Below are 13,378 nucleotides of genomic sequence, written 5' to 3'. Positions count from 1 at the left end.
GTTAGCTCTAGTCTTCATTTCCAGAATATTATTTTCAAGTTGGTATCTCATACTCTCTCTGAATTTTTAAGAGATAAACTTGTTATAATGTATTTCGTTTGTTATTCAAGTAAATGAATTTGAAAATAGAATGCTAGAAACAGAAAAGGAGAGCTAAAAGCATTTAATTGTGAAATTACTGAATTTACTTGGGATATTCATGCATTTAGTATAGTGAAAAAATACATTAGATAATGAAGTGAAAGTAGAAATTTCTATTGTTTAAATTTAGTGTATGAGGTCTATAAATATACTTGAAATTCTCACAAACAAGAATGTACTAGTATCTATGAGTAAAGTATGCAAAATAGATAAGGGGCTAATAACTAAACATAGCTAGTTTTTTAATTAATTTTCCTTTTATCAAGTGTGATGGGTCATATATATATATATATATATATATATATATCGTAGAAATTATAGTGTATATTTGCAAATGTTCATGCAGTTTTAATCAAAACCACAAGACACAAACCTACTCTATCGCTCTATAGAAAGTAATTCACAATACAAAACAAAATTTTTAGACATTCAATAAGAAATAACACACACTCACACAATGGTTTTCCTGGGGAAAGCAATCTGCTAAAAAACCCAATGCATGCTTGCATTAGTACGATGAATAGAGATGTATTACAATTGCTTTGCTCAACTGAGCACAACCCGCAAGTGCATAACCTATCTCTCTACTCACTGAGAAGATCTGACCCAGACTTAGTCAATTTTTTCCTCTACTTGAGCTCCTATTTCCTTGCACAATTCCTTGAGAAATTAGGCCCCTATTATTAAGGAATTTCTCCAAAATGGATTGTGAAATTCCTCATATTGATCATCAGGTTGCATGCAACACCTGTGCACTCTAGAAAATGTTGGGTTGCGTTATATTCTTTCCACAACTAGCCCACGTAGTTAACCGGGGGGTTAGAAGGGGGGCAGAGCCGTCCCTTCGTTGCACCGGTTTCATAGCAGGGGGAGTCACAGGGGGTTTGAGGGGTGCAGGTAACCCCACTCTATGGGGTCCCCGGAAAATTTTGGTTTTGGACCCTATATTAGGTTGGGCGGACCTACCTATGGTTTTGTGCATGTTTTTCGCACATGGTTTTGGATGCGATGGTTTTCGGTCCATGGTTTTGGACACTAATGAGCCCCAGAAATGGGTAATTATATGGGCTCATTTTGCCTCTTAATTCGACTTAATCCACCATTCTCATTAGTTTATTGCATGTTTTTTATTTTATTTATGCTAATAGAGTGAACTGGGTTAGTCATTATGCCAAAAAGTCTAATGTGTGCTTTATGCAGATTTTTGGTCAATTTTGAGACAAAATCAAAGGTTTAATGAGCATTTGGCAGCCAAAGTTGAGGAAGAATAAGGGAGAGGATTTGTAGGAGGGTGTCCCCTTCATTTATGAACCCTTACCTCGAATTCTCCATCAGAAACTCGGAGCACAAGCAACCACATTAGTGCATCCAAGGGGCAGTCGAGCAAGTAAAGAAGGACTGTTGTTTATCTCCAGTTTTGGGAAGCTAAGCTTCTTGATTTCAGGAGAGTTTTGAAGGCTCGAGTTGTATAAATAGCAGGGCTTAAGTGCTCATTATTTTTATTTTGATTTTAGCCCTTTCTTAGTATATTTTCGCACTTTTGTGCAGCATTGTGCTCAGCTCATTTTCGAGCTCTTTTGAAGACAGTTTTGTGATGTAACTGCTATTTTTTTATAAATGAAGATGAACCAAGTTTTGAACCAACACTGATCTTTTCTAAGAGGCCTAAGCTCTTGGGTTAGGGCCCAACCCAAGTTTCCCAGCACCTCCTTTGTGTATTTATATGCTTTTGCTTTCATTCATGAGATAATTTATGTTGTTTAGGTTCATTTTGCTTCATTAGATTAGGTTGCTTTTGATGATTAGAATAGTTGTTTTTGCTTCAAGTTGCTTAAGAAGTTGGCTGCAGTGACGGAAGAAGATCCAAAAAAGTCAACAGCAGGTCTTGATCTCCTTTCTCCCTCCTTGGGACCATGATTTGAGATCAAGGCACTACTGCTGCCACCAAAAACATTGTTTTTGCGCTCCCAATGCAACTGCTAGTGTGATATTTCGAGTTGGAGAAGTTGACATTAGTATAGATTCACATGCTTAGATAGTTTCTTGTTTATTTACCATGGTTTTCTTGCATGTTTTCCTGTTCATAAGATACTGTTCAGCATTCCTCTGATTTTAGGTCAAAAATTAGGTTAAAATAGACAAAACTCTGTTTTTTGGTTCTTGCTTTGGACAGTTTTGAGAAGTAAGCATGCAGCTCTCTTGTAGAACATTCCAGCTCACCATCCCTCCATCAAGTAGCTAGCACCAACTCACCTCTCCTAGATTTCCCCACTCCTTCGCCACATTTCGCCAATCTGCCCTAATTTCTGTGTTTTCTCCACAAAGTTGCTTCCGTGCCCTTTGAACAAATCCAACCATCTCTTTCATTCCTGATCCTCCTTGACAAGTTATAGACACCCCAACACCTTCATCCAGCCTTCATTTCCATTTTCCCATCATTTTTCCACCTTCAAACCTCCAAAAACCACTTTCGGCCTCCTCTTGTAGATCCTCCTGTAGAACCTCATGTAGATCCCCTGCAACCTCCTGTAGAAATTCCTGTGAGTGATTTTTCGAAGTCTGATCGCAATGGAAGTCTTTAGAAGGGTACTATGGGCTTCTTAGGACCCCTCCACATCGTCTTCACCTTCTTTGAAAGCCAACTCCATCTTCCTTTGCCACCAAACCTCTTCACAGCCACAACTAGTTAAAACACAAGCATAATAATTCCACATAAAAATGCTCAAAAGTACAAAAAGATGATTTATTCTCATTTTTCTTCAGAAGTGGCTTGAATAAATGAAATTTACCTTTTCAGTAGTCAATGGCACCCATTTCAGTAGTTTTCATCACTTTTCTTGCAAAAGTAGGGTTAATGGGTAAACTAGGGTTTGCTAGGGTTTGTGTTTCCTTTCATTTTTCCTTCTCTTTCTGCAAGTAGAACCACCTTTGTAGAGTCAACCTTCTTTCATCATAGTTAAAAGCTTCTTCTGAGAACTCATAGAAGTTGGCTAAAGCTCATAGCGAACTTGCACCAGCTGATCAAGTGACAGCCTGCAGTAAGAGCTAGTACTTGTGCATACATCATTGTCGCTTCCAAGTTTGTTATGAACTACTGGGTTGATAAAAGTAAAGTATGGAGCCCCAAGAGTTGCAGCATTATTGCTAAAATACTAGAGCTCACCATCTTTTTGGCGTCGTTGCTGGGGAAGCATCAGAGTATTTTGTGATTACTGCTTTCTTCTATTTTCTACTACAACATTCTGCTAAGTAGTTTATTTCAGCAAAAGTAGAGTAGTTGTTTCATTTCAATTCTGCAATTTCATTTCAGCAAAATAGATCAGTCATTTCCTGCTTCCATTTCAATTCTGCAATTTCATTCAGCAAAATAGATTAGTCATTTCTTGCTTTCATTTCAATTCTGCAATTTCCATTTTAGCAAAATGGAATAGTCATTTCCTTGCTTTCATTTCAATTCTGCAATTTCATTTCAGCAAGTTCATTTCACTTAGTTGTGGTTTGTTGTTCAATCCATTTCAGTTTTGCAGGTACAAGCAAAAACAAAAACAAACATCACCCAAAAAGAGATTTCCTTTCATGCCTCGTAGGAGTAGAGATAATTCAGAAAAATGTTTGCCCAATGCCCCCACTGCTTCACACAGCCAACCTTCTCTCTTCTTCGGTGGCTGCAATCAAGAAACACCCTTAGGTAATAGCCAGACATATTTGAAGAACCTATAGGGGAAGAAGAAGAAGAAACCCATTCCTCTGGAGCCAATGGCTGAAAATAGAAATGTTGGGAGCAATACCTTGTCTTCCAACTCATCTCTTAGAAGTGAATTTGAGAATCGGCTAGAAGATTTCAAGAGCGAGATGAGGCAGATTCTTGCCATGCATATCAAAAGAAAACAAGAGGAAGCAATAGGGCTTTGGCCATTTTTTTCCCTAGATGCACCAGGAGGCATCTTAGGAATGAATGCCCATTGAAATCTACAGAGGTTTGTTCAATCTATGAAGAAAATCATTCTACAGACAAGTGCCCTTCCTTGCCCGGACTTAAAGCTACATACCAGGGGGCCGAAGGAGCCACTGAACCACTCTGTTTCATGAACCAGAGGAGGCCACATGGACCCAGACCTTACCAGCAAGGAATGTAAGGGACATTTCAGGCATACTACAACCCCAACCAAGTCACGTTCATACCTTCTTGGGGTCCCCTTGCTCATCCTTCCTAGTCCACACCCCCTCCTTGGTCATATCCTTCTCAATATCATGCTCAACCAACGACTCATTCATTTCACTCTTATGCTTAGCCACATCCAGCAGAAGAAGATGCAAAAGAGAATATCAAAGAATCATGGACTGCACTTGATAAAGAGAAGACAACAGAATCAGAGATCGACAGAGCTCCCTCATGGTTACCATCAAATCCTCCATGTATTCAAGAGAAGAATCAGCAAAAAGAGGAAGATATGAAGTTCATGGTAGAAGAAGACATGAAGAATGATCTAGATCAGCAGAAAGGCCAAGGACATCACAGCTATATTGAGATATGGTTCCAGACTGTCACTACGGTGCAGCATCACTCTCTTCCTCAACTATGCTTGATCCCTTCAAAGTCAAATCATTTGGTCTCTAAAATCCGGATATATGTCAAGGCATACATTTCAAGCCTCCACATCAATTTGTTTATCATCTCGCTGTGCACATGGCTCCATTGGAAGTATTCTTATACTTGAAAATTATTTTGTTTTTCAAGTAGGGTAGGGTAAAAAAAAAAAATCTAAGGTGAAAACCTCCTACGGAAGCGCCTCAGATTGGCTCATTGATTGAAAACCTCCATGAGGCAGTCAATGGGTTGGAAAGAAGAGAAAAGAAAAAGAGAATAAGATCCCTGGGTGAAAACCTCCATTGGAGGCACCTAGGGCAGGCAATTAGGGTGAAAACCTCCTTGAGGCGCCCTAGTTGTTTTCAAAAAAAAAAGAAAAAGAAAAGGAAAAAGAAAAAAATGAATTTCGAGTTGTATTGCAGGTTTGCAGGAGAACTTCAAGAAGCAGCAGCAGGTGCCAAGAAAGCTCTGAAACCAATAACAACACCTATCCTATCTTCCCTCACCCTTCTCCATCATTTTTGACATTCTTTCCACCTCACTATGCTTCTTTTCTGAACATTGTGTTTTCTACATAAGACTCCTGTAGAAATTACAAAGAGCTAGAAATGGATTTTAAAAGAAGTTTAGGGAACATAGAAGCTTCATAAAGGGTTTATAAATCCCCTTACGATCTTCAAACCTCTCTTCCATCATTTCCAAGTCTACATTACAGCCCAAGCTCATTTTTTCTTACTGTCCAGAAAACTGCAGAATGCTCTAATACAAAAATACATAGAGCAGAAATTTGTTTTTTCCCTAACTTGAAAACCGTGCATCCATTTAAAAACTATTTCATGGGGAGTTGCATAGGGATGATAGCAACATGCCCAAGCAATTTCAGCCAATTCCAGTGCACGGTTTCCAAGAAATTAGCCTCCATCACCTTCAACCATTTTTTCATTTTCTCCATATCCGTGCATCCATTTAAAAATCTGTTTCATGGGGAGATGCATATGGGTGATAGTAACATGCCCAAGCAATTTCAGCCAATTCTAGTGCACGTTTCCAAGAAATCGACCTCCATCACCTTCAGCCATTTTTAATTTTTCTCGAAATCTGTGCATCCATTGACCACAATTTTTCTATGGGAGTTGCATAATGATGATGGAAACATGCTCAAAAAATTTCAGGTCAATCCAGTCTACATTTTAGGAGCTATGGACAAAACAAGTCACTGTCGTGCAAAAGTATAGCATCAGCAGCATGAGGGTGCAAATCTGAAGGTTGAAGCAGACTCTTGAAGATCGAATCCAACCAGAAAGGAACCTGCACAAAGCACAACCACATATCAACAACCAGACAAGCATGCATCCACAAAAACAAAGGCATGCAGCAGAAGGAAAGGCCACAGCACCTCACGGCAAACGCATTCGACTTCCAGGTAAGTGTTTAAACCCATTCCTCTGTGGCATCGTATGATTTGAAAACTGCATGGACAAATGAGATGGTTACGATTAAGCAAAATTGGCGGCTAGCTAACTGGCCACCTTCGGCCAGTTCAAACAGCGCTCAGTGGGTGCACTCGGCACGTGTGTTCAGTCAACTCATAGGAAATGTAAAAAACAGGTAGTGGTAGATGTTTTGAACTCCAGCACAAATAATGGGAAGTGATTACGGGCAGAAAGCGTAAAGTCTCATGATGACACTGCAATAAGGACCAACAGTCCAAATAATGCCAACGCACATTTTTCCAGCTCACCGTCAGTGGAAATATCTCAAAGAAAACATAAGTATGTCTCCTCGGAACTCCTTCACCACCTTTTCTTCCATTTCATCTTTGTCCACTTAGCTGCAGTAAGCTCTATACCACCACCATAACCTCAAAATCATCATCTGCTATTGTTTTCATCCATTTTTCTACTATCGGCATTCTACAGGAAGCTGTAACAGTTTTGCAGGAGGACCAGTGAGCAGTCTTGTAGCAGAAAAAACAGGATTCTCATCCAAATTTGGGCTCGAAGAGGTAGGCTCAGGAAACCCACTCTGCATGTTATATAGCTACAAAAGGTGGTGGGATTGGAAGTGAAGTATTGAGTTGACAAGAAAAAATTGAGAATAGAAGCCTGCCTGTGTTTTTTGAAATATAGACAGTCTCTCCATTTTACTCTCTGCACTAAAATTATGTCTCTTTCTCCTCCATGGTATTCTCCTATATGAAGAAGTGATGCAACCATAGGAAATTAAGCCTGTAAAGCACTGAATTTGCATTGGGTGGTCTGGCAAAGAAAAACATTGTCTTGCTTTCTGTGTTGTGTTTTTTTAAATTGATTTCCTCCAATAGCCCGAGAAGGAAAGTAAGGTTGAGAACAAAGTTTGAAGGGCAGGAAAATTAAAATTTGTTTTTGGAAAGAAGAAACACAAAAAACCCTCTCTGGTTCCAAAAAAAAAAAAAGCTCAGCTGTTCCTCTGTTTTCGAGTTTGAAAATTTGCTGCCTTCCTCCTCACCTGAGAATTTCTAGCAGTCACTGAGCATCATGACAGGGGGTTTTATGAGAAAGGAGCCTCTGAATTCCACCAAATTGCATGAACACCCAGAAGTGGTAGCCCTCTTTACCAGGGAAAATTGGATGCCTTTCTTTGAGAAATTTCATGGGTGTAATGATTAAGTCACAGAGGAATTTTTTTTGTCATTAAAACCCCACTCAAAACCCATGCTACAGTCAGTTTCAGTGGTCTAACCATAGAGCTTACACCAGAATTCATAAGCATAATTACAGGTCTTCCACTTGGGCTCCCCTAGAGCAAAGAAGAAAAACCACTAGGACAGGTTGCTAAAAAGACCTTTTTCTAGCCTGAGGAACATCCTGTAGAGGATAAGAATGGGGTCAGAAGGAAAAGTATACCTTATCCATGGGGTGAGGTCGGCTACCAGATCATGAAATATATCTCCTGTGAAGGAAGATACAGTATAGTCTATGGTTATCATTTCATATTACTGCATGAACTAAGATATGGAATGGACCTACCTACATCTAGAAAACTCAGTCTGCCATATTTTCTCCTCCAATCTTTGATAAGGTGTGGCACCAAATTGAATGCATGAGTTCCAGACCAACTTGCCCACCATGGGCTCATTAAATTTCTGGTAGAGGATGCCCTCCACACATACACAATCCCTATAGCCTGGGAAATTTTCAGGAACATGACTAGAGAAGATGACATAAAAACTCTCACTGATGACCTTAGTCCATCTGGCAGTGAAGAGGAAGAGCAGACAGAGGAACTTGAGAATGAAATCCATGAGGAAACACAGAATATTCAGTTGGGAGAAGACAAAGAAGAAAAATAGAGAGGAGAAGAGAAACAAGACACCACCATAGTTGAACCTAAAGCAAAGAAGAAAACAACATCAAAAGCAGAGAAAAGGTAAAGCAAAAGAACTGAGAAGAAGAAGCCCAAGACAGCTCAGAAAAAGGTTGCCACATGAAAGGCAGAAACTTAGCAAGCAGAGGAGAAAATAGAGTCAGAGACAGTAGACACAAAACTAGCAGAAACAGGCAAAACAACAGATAAAGAAGAACATAAACAGTGGGAAGAGGGGATAGGAAGGCAGGTTTCCATGATAAAGAGGAAGAAATTACATCAGAGGCATGGGATGTTAGGGAATATGTCAGAGCCAAAGGATGAAGAGTTAGACTAGTTGCTCAGAGGATGAGCAACACCTTCAGTAGCGGGGTAATAATGAGCCCCAGAAATGGGTAATTATATGGGCTCATTTTGCCTCTTAATTTGACTTAATCCACCATTCTCATTAGTTTATTGCATGTTTTGGATTATATTTATGATAATCAAGTGAATTGGGTTTAAGTCATTATGCCAAAGAGTCTAATGTGTGCTCTATGCAGATTTTTGGTCAATTTTTAGACAAAATCAAAGGTTTAATGAGCATTTGGTAGCCAAATTTGAGGAAGAACAAGGGAGAGGATTTGTAGGAGGGTGTCCCCTTCATTTATGAACCCTTACCTCGAATTCTCCATTAGAAACTTAGAGCACAAGCAACCACATTAGTGCATCTAAGGGCAGCCGAGCAAGTAAAGAAGGACTGTTGTTTATCTGCACTTTTGGGAAGTTAAGCTCCTTGATTTTAGGAGAGTTGATGAAGGCTCGAGTTTTATAAATAGCAGGGCTTAGGTGCTCAGTTTTTTTAGTTGGATTTTATCCATTTCTTAGTATATTTTCACACTTTTGTGCAGCATTGTACTCAGCTCATTTTCGAGCTCTTTTTGAAGACAGTTTTGTGATGTAACTGTTATTTTTTGATAAATGAAGATGAACCAAGTTTTGAACCAGCACTGATCTTTTCTAAGAGAGTTGAAGCTCTTGGGTTAGGGCCCAACCCAAGTTGCCCAGCACCTCCTTTATGTATTTATATGCTTTTGCTTTCATTCATGAGATAATTTCTGTTGTTTAGGTTCATTTTGCTTCATTAGATTAGGTTGCTTTTGATGATTAGAATAGTTGTTTTTGCTTCAAGTTGCTTAAGTAGTTTGCTGCAGTGACAGAAAAATATCCAAAAAGGTCAACAATAGGTCTTGATCTCCTTTCTCCCTCCTTGGGACCATGATTTGAGATCAAGGCACTATTGTTGCCACCAAAAACATTGTTTGTGTGCTCCCAATGCAACTGCTAGTGTGATATTTCGAGTTGGAGTAGTTGACATGAGTTTAGATGCACATGCTTAAATAGTTTCCTATTTATTTACCATGGTTTTCTTGCATTTTTTCCTGTTCATAAGATACTGTTCAGCATTCCTCTGATTTTAGGTCAAAAATTAGGTTAAAATAGACAAAACTCTGTTTTTCGGTTTTTGCTTTGGACAGTTTTGAGAAGTAAGCGTGCAACTCTCTTGTAGAACATTTCAGCTCACCATCCCTCCATCAAACATCCAGCACCAACTCACCTCTCCTAGATTTCCCCACTCCTTCGGCACATTTCGCCAATCTGCCCTAATTTCTGTGTTTTCTCCACAAAGTTGCTTCTGTGCCCTTTGAACAAATCCAACCATCTCTTTCGTTCCTGATCCTCCTTGACAAGTTATAGACCCCCCAACACCTTCATCCAGCCTTCATTTCCCTTTTCCCATCATTTTTCCACCTTCAAACCTCCAAAAACCACTTTTGGCCTCCTCTTGTAGATCCTCCTATAGAACCTCCTATAGAACCTCCTGTAGATCCCCTGCAGCCTTCTGTAGAAATTCCTGTGAGTGATTTTTCGAAGTCTGATCGCAATGGAAGTCTTCAGAAGGGTACTATGGGCTTCTTAGGACCCCTCCACATCCTCTTCACCTTCTTCAAAAGCTAACTCCATTTTCCTTTGCCACCAAACCTCTTCACAGCCACAACTAGTTAAAACACAAGCTTAATAATTCCACATAAAAATGCTCAAAAGTACAAAAAGATGATTTCTTCTCATTTCTATTTAGAAATGGCTTGAATAAATGCAATTTATCTTTTCAGTAGTCAATGGCACCCATTTCATTAGTTTTCATCTCTTTTCTTGCAAAAGTAGGGTTAGTGGGTAAACTAGGGTTTGCTAGGGTTTGCGTTTCCTTTCAATTTTCCTTCTCTTTTTGCAAGTAGAATAGCCTCTGCAGAGTCAGCCTTCTTTCATCACAATTAAAAGCTTCTTCTGAGAGCTCATAGAAGTTGGCTAAAGCTCTTAGCGAACTTGCGCCAGCTGATCAAGTGACAGCCTGCAGTAAGAGCTAGTACTTGTGCATAGTACAACACCGTTGCTTCCAAGTTTGTTACGAACTACTGGGTTGATAAAAGTAAAGTAGGGAGCCCCAGGAGTTGCAACATTATTGTTGCAATACTGGAGCTCACCAGACACGATGGTTTTCTGTCCATGGTATTGGATGCTTTGGCATGTATAAATATGTATTGTAACATTGAAAGGAACATAATGAAAAATCAAGCTGGTAGTCCCGGTTTTGGGATCTAGGGGAAAATCTCTATGTATATGTGTTTTATGTGTTATGCTCTCACATTGTTTATTTTCTGTGTTTTAGAGTTCGTATGCAAATAATTTCTGTATGGGGTTAAAACCTACAGAAAAGTCTACAACTGATGTCACACTACCTTGGAATCTCCACCTCAACTAGGTAACTCGAATTCTTAGCATGCACTAGCTATTTTGGTCTATTGATCATTTAACTAGGTGATCACTGAGTTTCACTGAAGTCCCACCACACAACTAACCTTCCACCAGTTCCTACAACAATTGGAACTAGTTTAACTGAAAACAACTTGAGATAATTGACTTTGATTGCTACAAATTAGCAAAACTTAACTCTAACTCCAACTCAAATTTACTAAGTAAACTGGGTGACACAAGCCATGTCACACAAGTTAACTACATCCAAGTTTTCTGTTGATGTGGAAATTCAAATTTTCTTAATTTAAACTATAAATTTAATTGAACTACTCATAACTATAAACTATAAACTAAAATTCAATAGTTCAATTGTTTCGTAAACAATTGAACTATTGAATTATAGTTTATAGTTTATACTCATACCACTCATGCACTATGGCTTTATAGTTTAAAAGGTTCAGTTGAATTTATAGTTCTGAATTCTAGAGCGTGCTATCCCTTTGGCCTAGAATATGAAAGCTGGAAAAACTCATAGGAAAATACTAGAAGTGAATCCACTGACCAAATTGAGTATATAACTTCTAGTGAAAGTCAAACACTTGAGCTTGATGAATAGGAGGAACAAAATTCTGGTAGTATTACCTCTATTTCTAAGAAGAAAAAGGCTACATATTAGTTGTAGGAGGAATTTATAAAGATCAAACCTCCAAACTTTGATGGAGAATCCAAGGAAGGGGCAGAAGCTTAGCTTCCAAATTTGTCAAAGTATTTTGAGGTCTACAATTACCCTAGTTACCTGAAGGCCAAATTAGCCACATATCAGGTAACTGGTAAAACACCCTTGTGGTGGGAGGAGAATAATGCAATAAATAACATTAGAATAAAAAAATTTGACATGGAAACAATTTAAAAAGGAATTTAAAAATAAGTATTTAGTAGAAAGATACTTTGATGAGAAAGCCAAAGAATTCCATGAGTTAAGGTTAGGAGAACCAACCATGGATGAATTTGTGTACAAATTCATGATTTTGTGTACAAATTCATGAGTTTGTTGAGGTATGTACCATATTTCAAAGAAGAAAAGGCAAAAATACTTAGTTGCCTACCTTTTTCCTATAGGAAGAGGATTGGATTTGACAATTCGAAAACCATGGATAAAACAATAAGGGAGGCAAAACTATGTTACAAAAAAAAAAATAGAAAAGTAACAATAATAAAAGTTGGATGACCTTCAATGCTAAGAAAAAGGGATTTAAGAAACCCGTCTTTTCCAACAACTTTAAAAACATTGAAGGTGGAAACTACAACAAAAATGTAAATAAGCATAAAAACTTAAGTAAAAAAAGTGGGTAGGGAGTAGGAATAGGAAACAAGAACTTTGATGAATTAGTTAGGCCACCAATCAAATTTTGGGGGTGTAATGAAAACCACTTATGGAGGGTTGTCCACAAAATCCTTTGAACATAAAGACGACAGTAAACAATATGCCAAAAGCATCTACAGTCAATTATGTTGCTTGCAATATTACAAGGATTAGTGCAACGTTGGATGGTAAGAAAATTGATCATCAATCCACTATGGTGGAGATCCAAGGTAAAATCTTTGGAAAAAATGTGACTCTGTTAATTGATCCTGGTTCTACTTTAAATTATATTTCCCCTACTGCAATTGAAAAATGTGTACTTAAAAAGGAAAATTTGAATAAACCCTGGTTAATGCAATTGGCCACAAGAACTAAAAGAAAATTTATTGAAATAAGTAAAGATTGTTCAATAGATCTGAATGGAATGTATACTAAATTAAATTTGAACATTCTACCTTTGGGATCTTATGATATCCTTGTTGGCATGGACTAGTTAGAACCACACAGGGTAATCCTAAATTTCTTAGAAAAACTTTGACATGCATTAATGATGAAGGGGAGGCATGTACAATGAAAGGGGTTCCAAGAGCCATTTTTGTGAGGAAAATTTATGCCTTACAGTTAAAGAAATGTTCTCGAAAGGGATGTGTAGTGTCCTATTTTTCTAGTATAGTTTTGTCACTCCTATCAAGGGTTATATATATATGATAGGTTGATCACTTGATTGAGGAATAATGGTTTACATACATAGTTATATTTCCTTTTATGTTTATGTATGATAGATTGATCACTGGATTGGGGAACAATGTTTTATATAGTTATATTTCCTCTTATGTGTGGCATCATTGATTATCTGTATTAGATGGTTTTGGTTAAGTAAAAAGTTATACATATGTTTTTTTGTTTGTATCTAATTTATAAAGCAAATGTATGACATGGATGGTGATCCAAGATTGAGACACATATACCCATGGATTCTCATGGTTATGCGGAATAGATGGTTAATTATGATTTATGGATGATACACAATTTGTGTGACTATATATGTCTAATATTGTACTAAGCAGGATGTGGTAGGGTACCTGGTCATTTTCCAACAAGGATGTTCAATTATGAATGACTGTGGAAGTCATTTTTTCAAAACCAAA

At 38.1% G+C, this 13,378-nt stretch overlaps 1 pseudogene; it reads left to right on the top strand.

Annotated features, from left to right (window-relative positions):
- Positions 1–6,076: 6,076 nt before the first annotated feature.
- The window catches only part of LOC149250236 (vacuolar protein sorting-associated protein 22 homolog 1-like), a 49,729-nt pseudogene continuing 42,427 nt past the window's right edge, over positions 6,077–13,378 (top strand).

The sequence above is a fragment of the Pinus tabuliformis genome, chromosome 7 (assembly GCF_031772625.1).
Source record: "Pinus tabuliformis cultivar Carrire ecotype Pingquan chromosome 7, CPIR1, whole genome shotgun sequence".
Taxonomy (NCBI): Eukaryota; Viridiplantae; Streptophyta; class Pinopsida; order Pinales; family Pinaceae; genus Pinus; species Pinus tabuliformis.
This window is presented reverse-complemented; position numbering and strand designations above follow the sequence as displayed.